This window comes from Emydura macquarii, unplaced genomic scaffold (assembly GCF_026122565.2).
Source record: "Emydura macquarii macquarii isolate MOO-44397 ecotype Brisbane River unplaced genomic scaffold, CSIRO-AGI_Emac_v2 contig_1363, whole genome shotgun sequence".
NCBI lineage: Eukaryota > Metazoa > Chordata > Testudines > Chelidae > Emydura > Emydura macquarii.
The window spans coordinates 2720742-2731387 of record NW_027131500.1 but is presented as its reverse complement, the minus strand read 5'-3'; the positions used below and the strand labels follow the sequence as shown (position 1 = coordinate 2731387).

At 41.3% G+C, this 10646-nt stretch overlaps 1 long non-coding RNA gene across 1 annotated transcript; it reads right to left on the bottom strand.

Moving 5' to 3' along the window:
• Positions 1 to 3941: 3941 nt before the first annotated feature.
• On the bottom strand, positions 3942 to 9204 carry LOC137155572 (uncharacterized). Its single transcript, XR_010920537.1, has 3 exons — positions 9046 to 9204; positions 7047 to 7103; positions 3942 to 4145 (listed from the first exon to the last, which is right to left on the bottom strand). It is a non-coding gene; the product is annotated as an uncharacterized lncRNA (long non-coding RNA).
• Positions 9205 to 10646: the final 1442 nt, after the last annotated feature.

Here is a 10646-nt window from a genome sequence, read left to right as displayed (position 1 = left end):
TGAAGAAAATAATCAAATAAATGTACTCTGCTTGGAACAAAATGTGTGCCAGATACAACCCTTTGACACAAGATAGTGCTTGCAAATATACAGTGGAAATTTGCCATCTACAAAAGAGGCTGAAACAACCTATACTTCCACTGAAGGCTACACTGATAATGTACAAGTCAGAAATATCAGACAGGAAGCCCATTTGGAGCAAATGAATTTTCAGTCTTGCCTGAGCAGACATGAAAACTGAACTATCATGCCAGTTCAGTAGAGGGTGATGCTTTAAGCTCTGTATTAAAATGTGCTGGCAGAAGGTCAGAAAGGAAGTATTGTGCCCTGCCCACCCATACCAATTCAGGTTTATTCAGTAACTGGGAAATGCATGCACCTCAGATGTGCTAATTCTCTTTTTAGCTTGATAAACTATTTTACTGAGCAAGTAGTTTTTCCTTTGCTGGTGGGTAATGAGCTTACATGCCTGATCTGTGCTGGTATTAGGTCTTTCAACTACTCTAAGAAGTTGCTTTTGCTTTGTAGAAGATGCAAACTATTGACATGTTGTGGGGGGAGGTGTTATAATACTAGTATGGCCAATTAATCAGGCCTGTGCATCTAAGTCATCAACACTGAAGTTAGTGGGAATTACTCTATTGTATGTAACCAAGACAAGTGTCAGTTGTGAGTACAAACCCCCTTCTCACATTAATGCCAGAGAGGGAGATTAGGACTACAGTGTATTTACTGACTTGACATGGATGGAAGGCTTAGAAACAATGTGGCACTAAAGACTACACATATTGCCTATGTCCAGTCTTAACAACTCACCTCTCACCTACAATCTAGTGGTCAAAAAGAGTATGTTCATTTTATTTAGTTACCAAACTGTATTCTCACCAATAAATTACGTAAGAAGATTCTTGAATATTACATCTCAAGAACAGCATGCACTATTTTAAAATTTCACTTTCTTCATCGCAGCTTGTGGACCTAACACTTTTCTAGGCTAGTGTGGCTGCTAAGTGCAGGATTATAAAAAGCTATTGCTGCCTCAAGGAGTATTTTGAAATACACTTGCAACCAGAAACAGATCTATTTATCAATCATTTTTCTTCCCTTACCTCTTTCCGACTGAGGAATTTTGCATGAAAACAGGATCTTTATTTCTCAAGAGTTCATCATCAGCTCCTACCACTGAGACACAATTTCTATGGATACCAACGTGTGGGATGTTGCATACGTAATGTGACAGACTGACAATATCCTGAGCAAACTGAATTGAAGTTAAACATTACTGTACTAGGGTTAATACCTTTGGGCAGGGGGTACATTGTATTAAAATGCAGTTGTGTTATTGGGGCATTGTATGTACCTACTCCAATAGAGAGGGTGATGATAATGTACTTCCTCTGATCTTTCCTTTGAAGCCCCCTGGAGCAGTTTGCATATACCAGTTCACAACTGGATTCTCCATGGCCAACAGATAAATAAAGGATTTTTTGGATAAATAGCCTGACTCAGACTCAGGGCCTTCTTCCTGATCCAGCCAACTGACAAGACCCCGAGCCACAGAAAGCCCAATCCTTAAGGTACGGGTGGAAGGACTTGGCCTACTGAGGTCTCATAAGACTGGGGGCCTGTTCTGAGCTGAAGTGGTGATGAACTGGTAACCACAAAGAATCCCCCTTAGGTAGGGTGTAACAGACTACTCTACTCACTGCTTGGTGATGCCTAAATGAGCTCCGAGGTGGCAATTAGCTCACCACTGTCTGCACCCCTTTCTTTGGTCACTCAGCCCGATACCTCAGTTACTCGCTCTGCAGCCCCTTTCTTGCTCGTCAGGAACTTCTGCGCCTCTCCTTCATGGCTTAGCCCTCCAGTCAAATCACAACCCCCTTCTGGGGTCCCATCAGAATCCCTTTCTGCAAAATCTCAGGCAGTCTCCACATTCACTATGCTGACTGTGCCACTCCCACAGTAGCTGGTAGGGGAACCTGAGCTCACTCTCTACTCTGGGCTCCAGTTCAGGTATCCTCAAACCAAGAGTACACATATATACGCTCTCAGACTTTACTACTCCTATTACAAACTGCTTCCCCCCGGTATCAGTGAGTATGGCTGCAGCCTTCTGCCCCTAATCTCTGTTGCCAGCTCCCTGGCTTTACAGAGGCCCACCTGTTTCTACCCAAGTAAGCTTCATCCCCAATGAAGCTTCACTGCATCACAGCTCCCCTCCAGGTGCAGTCTATGGCTAATTGGCCTCTCTTAGCTACATTAAGCTCTCCTGGGCTAGTGTAGGGCTGAACTCCACATCAGATGGGGGGGGTCTGAAGGACTTCTCCTGCCAAAATCCATGTGAGAGTTGGGATTAGCTCTGGGAAGTTATTAAGCTGTGTGTAGGCTCTTTTATTGATTTTAACAGGTTTTCTCTGTAGAGCTTTTACTTTAAGAATAAAGGAGGCTGTATAGAAAGAAAGAAGAGGCAACTTCTAACTGTTGCAATTACACCCGTTAACCATCTCTGAAGAGAAAGCAAGCAGGTGTCCTTGGGCAACCTGTCTGTGCTGGGAACAACACACGCTGGGAAGACAGCCTGGAGATGGATACCCTAGTTAGAAGGGAGAAAGACACCCAAAAAAGGTGATGGCCAGGGGAACTGGAAGCCTGACAGTGGGTGCCCTTTCTGCATGAACTGAGGGGCAATACATGTGTAATTGCACTGAACTGTGACACACATGACTGAAGGCAGGAGAATAAGGGAGAGAAACAGATCAACTAACTGCTTTGTTCTTCAACTGCACTTTTGGGCAACTGTGTAATCAAAGCCTTACCTAGCAGATTAATGGCGGAGGGCGGGTGGGTAATCAGTTACCTCATCCTTCTCCCTCCCAGCTCCCTGTCATCTACGATTCATTTCTTGCGCTGCCCTAGGTCTTTGAAATGTCAGCTGCTCCTCAAGCAGAACAGAACTCAGGTCTTAAAAGGTTGTTTGTTTTTGCCACCTTTGAAAGAGTATTAATTTGTTGTTTTTAAGCCTATCCCTATAGCTTGTTAATTTAAAGTCCTGAATGGTGGCTCCATCAATTAAAGAATACTCCATTTTCTCTTGAAGAAAAGCTCTCTCTTGCTCTCAGGTAAACAACCTAGCAGTGAAGGAATGAGACAGAATGCAAGCTCTACAGTGAGGAAGGAGGAAGAACATAATCTAGGATACTGCTAACTTTAAAATGTTTGTACTTAGCACATTAACACCTGAATGATATATGCAATGTATGCACACAGACAGAAGGGGAGGAGCTATTGCCCTACCTCTTATGCACATCAGAACCCATCTCTTCCAAGAAAGAAACTTAGCCTTGGTTCAAAGCTATTTCTAACAAGCAAGTTTATTTTATTTTATTTTTTGGGGGGGCAGGGAGAGGAGGAATTGACAAAGTTACTCAAAGGTCAGGTATTTCCAAATATACCCTGCATAGGATTTCTCAGACGCTGCACAAGAAATATATCCCCTTTGAAAGTGTTTTGTGGACTGCTCAAAACATTCTGCCCAGGTTGTTTCCACCTGCCTCTGGTTATAACTATTCTGACCTCAGCAGTGGAGCAGACAAGAGGAGCCACAACCTCAGAGCACAGAGAAACCCAGTTGTCATTCCTAGCCAAGCCTGGATGGATACAGTGGGACTTTGGGTATCGGGCAGAGATTCAATCTGCACCATCATTTAACTATGAAACCACTGTACTTTTACAGCCTCTTTCATGAAAGGGTCCCTATTTTACAGACAAGGAAGCATGCACAGCAGTAAAGAAATGGACCAGTCAGAGAGCCAGTAGCAGAGCTGGGAACAGAACCTAAGCCTTCAGAGTGCTAGTCTAATGTTCTAACCACTAGACCAGACTGACTTCCCAAAGGCTGAATCGACTCAGTGAAGTACCTCACTCTCTCTGCTCCTCCCACTCCTCTCTAATTAGTTCCCTGAACTTCTTCCCTGTTGCTCTGTGTAGTTGAAGAGCTTCCCACTTAGGTCTGGTAATCACCCTCTCTTTCAAACCTCCTTCTTTCACAAATTCTTCTTATGCCAAACTCTGCCCGGGTGCTGCATTTGTGTTCTAGCATGCAAGCTCTTCTGATCCGATCATTTTGCAAAGCATGTGTAGAGCTACAGTGTTAAATAAGTAATAAAAAATGAGTCCACACAAAGTTATACTTCCACAAACATTTTAACTTATTTAAAACCATTCAGGAAACAATCTTTTCCTCACTCATAATTCACAGAATCCTGATTTAGGAGTAAAGAATCCATTTCAGGGGCTGCAGTTTTCACACATAGGCAGCACTAGCAAATGCTACATTAACTCTGATTAAATTTGTTTGTCTAGTGCACATTATGCTGAAACGTTTCTTCAGTCACACTTGGCAACTGAAGTAACATTTCTCTACCATCAACGACAAGGCTTGTTGAGCCCAGAATCATTCCCTCCATCTTTGCTTTTACTCCTCCCTCACAGCACTCAATACGATGATGAAGGGGAACCATATCAAAACCTAGCTATAGCAAAATGACTGACCAAGAATTTAATCAACTACGACTGGTTAATAACTTATAAAAGCATCCTGATTATAAGCCAGTCTAAGCTATTAACCAATTAAATCACAGTGTTTTAATATCATCGTGCTGCAAAGAATTGCAGGAGACACATTAAAGAGCCACTTGCGGCGTCTGAGTATTACTGGGGTATAACTTCCATCCGTTCCTCTCCTTTCCTCTACTCCTCGGTAGCCTTAGCTTTATCTTTGGGGTAGATATACACTTCATTCCTCTTTAAAAGCATTAAACTTCGTGAAGTCTGTGCCCGCCACCCCCAGTAAAGTCTCATTCTCAGTCTGCCATCTTTAAATACAGCTCTTGGCTCTTTTTAGAAGCTTCCTTTTCAGACACCAGGTTCCGCTGCACAGTCTGTCCCAGTCTCCCCTGCTGCAACTTTCAAACAGATTTTTTTCCAAATTGGAACAGACAACCCATACAGGTTGACATGCTTTTGCAATGCTTGCTGCCCACATCAGGACATGACTAGCCACGCTGCCTACATTCCCAGACAGCATAGCCATTGAGTGGAGGAAAAGGGAGGTGTCTGTGATACCTATGTACAAGCATACACCTTATACAGGACCATTTTGACAGGTATCAGTAAAGGTAAGTGTGAGGTGTAGCAGCAGGTTTATATGTTTATAAGCACCAAGACTGAAAGGTCTAAAACACAGAAATAAATGAGGAAATAAAAAAAATACTTCAGAATGTAACTTGCTTTAATATAAGAAAGTGTGTCTTGTTCTAACTCCCCTTAACATGAATGGTGGAATCTTATTCCTTTGGCTAGGAAGTCTGTCTTTTACACTGGGCTAAAACAAGTTCAGTTTGCATGTCCAATAGAGATTGCTGTTCCTCATCTTAAAATGGTAGTTTTTTGGGGGTTTTTAAAACAGCTTTTCTAGACTAGGAGTAGTCTAAACTTTAAACAAAATAAAGTATGTTCAGCATCTTCATTAATGATCTGGAGGATGGGGTGGGTTGCACCCTCAGCAAGTTCAAAGATGACACTAAGCTGGGGGGAGTGGTAGGTACACTAGAGGGTAGCAATAAGATATAGAGTGACTTAGACAAATTGGAGAAATGAGCCAAAAGAAATCGGATGAGGTTCAACAAGGACAAGTGCAGAGTCCTGCACTTATGACAGAAGAATCCCATGCACTGCTACAGACGGGACCAACTGGCTAGGCAGCAGTTTGCAGAAAAGGACCTGGGAGTTACAGTGGACAAGAAGCTGGATATGAGTCAACAGTGTGCTCTTGTTGCCAAGGCTAACGAAATATTGGGCTGAATTATTAGAAGCACTGCCAGCAGATTGAGGGAAGTAATTATTCCCCTCTATTCAGCACTGGTGAGGACACATCTGGAGTATTGTGTCCAGTTTTGTCCTCCCATTACAGGAAGGATGGGGATAAATTGGAGAGAATGCAGCAGAGGGCAACAAAAATTATTGGGGGGGTAGGGACCATGACTTATGAGAAGAGGTTGAGGGAACTGGGCTTATTTAGTCTGTGGAAGAAAAGAATGAGGTGGGAGTTGATAGCAGCCTTCGACTACCTGAAGGGGGGTTCTAAAGTGGATGGAACTAGACTGTTCTAGCAGACAATAGATCATAGTAGATGACAGAATTAGGAGCAATGATCTCAAGTTGCAGTGGGGGAGGTCTAAGTTGGATATTAGGAAAAACTTTTTCACTCTGAGGGTGGTGAAGCACTGGAATGGGTTACCTAGGGAGGTGGTAGAATCTCTATCTTTAGAGGTTTTTAAAGCCCAGCTGGACAAACCCCTGGCTGGGATGATTTAATTGGGGTTGGTCCTGCTATGAGCATGGGGCTAAACTAGATGACCTCCTGAGGTCCTTCCAACCATAATCTTCTAGGATTCTATGAAAATAAGACCCACTACACTGGTAAGGTCTCAATGCTGTACACAGTCCCTCTGACCTGGTCCAGATCATGAGCTAAAATGGCTGTGGCTTTTTCCCCATTGGTTAGGTAAACCTTAACCATGTTAACCTAAGCTGATTTTTAGAGCACATTTAAAACCAGTTAGCAAATATTCTTTTAGTCCCAGCATGTTACAATATTGCAAAGCATCACTGCTTTGGAGAGACAGTGATTATGATCATTCTTCTCATACCTAGTATTGGATGGAAGCTAAATTCCTTCTTGACTCCATCTCCATATAGGCTTCAATTCAGGAATGCATTTGAACACTGCTTAATTTTAAGCATTGACTTCAATCAGACTTTATGCCCCTATTCAGGACAGTGCTTAAGTAGTGCACAATCTCTCTCAATTATAAGGTGCCTATTCACATTAGTTTACAGGAATCTAGCTTATTATGAAGGCTAGGAATGGACTTCTATTAAAGCAGTATCCTACATATTACTGTCAAAAACTGAACACAAATAAATAATCATCATATAGAACATCCTACTACATACTTTTTATAAATTAAACACACACAAACCATTCTTTTGTTCAGCTTTAAGCCTCCTAAGAGCCACCACAGATGTCAGTCATTGTTCTGTAAAAATTAAAGCAAGAATCATATCCCATTATCAGCCAGATGTGATTTGAGGACCAGAAAGGACAAAGCCATAAACCCAGATTTTCAGGATTTATAGCAAAAACTCAGTCTTCCCCACACTGACATTCAGATTATTGGCCAACAGCTGATTATGCAGTAAAAGCCAAAACTATAATATACCATTATCCAAACATAACTCTTCAAATGCAGTCTCTTTTTTAAAAGGAAATATGTGGATTAGTCCTGGATTTTGACTATGGAGTTCTCTCTAGTCACATTTGACAGCTCTTCCAAGAAAAATACAAAAACCACCCCCTAAAACATTCTTCATTATTAGGTTCTTTATTATTTGTACTCTCGTTTATAATATGGCATTTAAATAATACAGAATTACCATGGCAGTCTTAAATCAGTACGGGTTATCCAACAGTTGGTTAATTAGTGGTAACAGCTGATTGAGCATTAGAGGGAAAAGACCATGCTACATAAAAGACTTTCACGCAAGCTGACAGAAGAGCTACCTGAGTTATGAGACCAGCTAGAACATGTGTCCAAGTCGTTTTGTGAAATAAATTGCAATATAGTAAAGTGGGGGTTTGAATATGCTCTATTTCTCTTCCTTTGGTGTGCAGAGACCTTTTGAATCCTTGAATGAAGGGAATGGAATACACATTGGCTCAAAACAATGGGGGAGAACCATGAGTAAGACTAACCAGAAAGCAATATTTAGTTGTCTCCATTATCCATATTCTGCGGATCGGGCACATTGTTGTTCTCTTTAAGACATTGTTATAACTAAGGTACAAAGAGTAGCATTGAGTAACTATACTAACAACTACGAAGCAGCTTGTTTGTCCTGTGTCTTGCTTTTGCAGGGAGTAGACAATGGGAATACCCTGACTGAGGCCAGGTTTTCTATTTGAATCCTTAAGTGTACACAAAAAATATTTAGCAGCTGTCCACTCCCATCCCCACTCTTGCCTTCCCCCTGAAAATCTAACACAAGCACAAAACAGGTCAGCATAATTAAACTGCTCTCTTTTGCTCATTTCCTTTTCCTTTTTTTAGTGCTGCCTTACTGCTGAATAGTTCACAGAAAGATGGTGCCCTTATTGTTACTTATTGGTGATGACAGGCAGCAACACTGCTCTCACATATAGTCCCATTATGCCACAATTATCTAGTCATGCCTTAAAGGCACAAAGCTACTCAAGGCTTCTTCCTTCTGGAATACTTCCCCTAAAGGCAACCAGTTCAAAGTATACCCCTTATTAACTAGAACACTGACATCTTTAAAACATTTCTGGACAGCATAATTCCATAGATCAGTACCCTTAGGAACCAAGCTGCTATGATTAAGCTCCTACCACTATAAAAAACAAAAAAACAAAAAACAAAAAAACAGCCATTTCATTTTTACATATTTTGATTAACCATATGTTTCATTAAAGCCTTCAACACCATTTAACAACATAGCTGCAAATGCCAACTAGATAATGTTTCTCTGGAAAAAAAAAATTTAACTTACAATTCACCAACTCCTCTTATAACCTCTCTCCCAGTTCCTGAGGTTGAGTGAAAAAAACAAAAAAACCCAAGCCCCCACTCAACTTTTACAAAAGGACATATTAACTATAAATGGGTTACTATAGCAATGAGACTCTATCTTCCTCATACCCCATTGAGGCTCACCTTTTAGTAAAAGAGTGACAGATCTTAGAACAGGTTTGGAGAGATACTGGAACAAAAAACAGGTTTTACATTCATTCTGACTTTGCAGGGGGAGTTTTGCATTAAGCTTATCATTACACTTGGTTTTCAAAGGGAGAGGAATCTAGAAACCCACCAGAATAGGCACCTGTAAAATGAATGCTCTAGAAAGACCATCACCCATTAGAAAGAAAAATAAGACATTCATTGTGTAGAATCCTGTTCCTACCTGTAAGATGATGAAGACATAGTAGCAAGACAGAAGGTCCTTACCAGGTATGGTCACCTCCCAAACTTTATTCTTGAGTCTTATTAGGTACCCATATTAACAGAAGAAAACAGAAAAAAAACCATTTGGGTTACAAAACAGCCTTCTAGCAATTTAGTACAGTGCTCTGCCTCTTCAGAGACCTCTGGTTGTTTATTATTTCCTGCATTCTGGGTGTCTGCTTAAGTTCTCAGTTCCTTCCCCACCCGCTGTACACCTGTGTGAGATCAAGTAGGGAATTAATTTGCTGTTTACTGGTGATCAGGTAGGAGCTCTGCACCTGGTCTCATTCCACTTAAGAAAAACACCACCACACACTGCTGTAAGGACTGAGTCCAACAGTTACAGCCCTTCTTTTCTTGCCAGTTCTCATCACCTTAGAACCCTTGCAAGATTAGGTAGTTCATTAGTTGCTGTCACATGATTAAAGCATTAATTCTGAGCACTGTATCTGAGGAGTCTCTAAAATAGGCTTTTCCTACCTTTTCCCGCAATGACAATGGTCATTTTGGAGACAACAGCAATCTCATTTAGCCACAGTATCGCTCTCAAGTGTGTTTATAAAGTCTCTCTAGTATACAAAGCAATAAAGTGACATTATTGCACAACCAAAGCTACTTATATAAAGATTATTGTTGCTGTAAAAGCCATACTATGAAAAACCACCAGCCTTCCTTTTCATGGTAAGACTTTGAGAATAGGATATTGCTGGTTTCTTAGATTTTTTTTTTCTTCCGTTTCACAGTGTGCACATCAGAGCAGCATCTAGAATGAAAACCTAAGTGGGGCAGAATTTACTGCAGATTAAATTTAAGGTAGTTTTACCTATATGCCCAAAATGCACTGAATCCTATTTACTTGAGCGACTGTCTCGCTCTCCAGCCAACACTGCTGAAGCTACTATTAACTAAGGTGTTTGAAATAACAGTTCTATGGTTTAGGTAAGGAGGGGCTCGCGGAAGGGAGACACCTTGGCTTTGGAACTTTCTTGCCGTCATGGCTTCCCAGAGCCTAGATTTGGTGACCTTCATGATACACTACAGGACACACTACAGGAATTACCTGTCCCACCAGGCTTTTCCAGGGGAACTAGAGTGTGAGAGGAGGCAGGTTACAATCAGAGTCATGCTTGTAGTCAGGGAGGTTTCCATGAAGTTGTATTTCAGCGCATATTATGCCAAGAAGAGTTTGAGACAGGTGTAAATGGAAAAGTAAATAAATAAAATGAACTAGTGTGGGGTTGTAAAGTGAAGTCTGATGAAAGGCAGGGGTTGTGTAAAAAAGGAGCAATGAGATTGGGGAAAGGAAAAAAAAAACCAAACCAAACACTCAGAGGATTCACTGTCTTCTGAAAGAGAAACGTGTGATTCTCCTCAGCTATGAAGTGTTACACCTGTTGTAATAATTACCCACTGTAAAAATTCCTTTATTCACATTTCATGTAACAGCCTCACAGTTCTACAGAGGCTTGGGATCAAGAACTCTGATTCCACATCTTCCAATGACTTGTTCTCTAGCTTAATTTAGGTCACTTTATGTAACTCTGCTCTCCAACAGCAGAA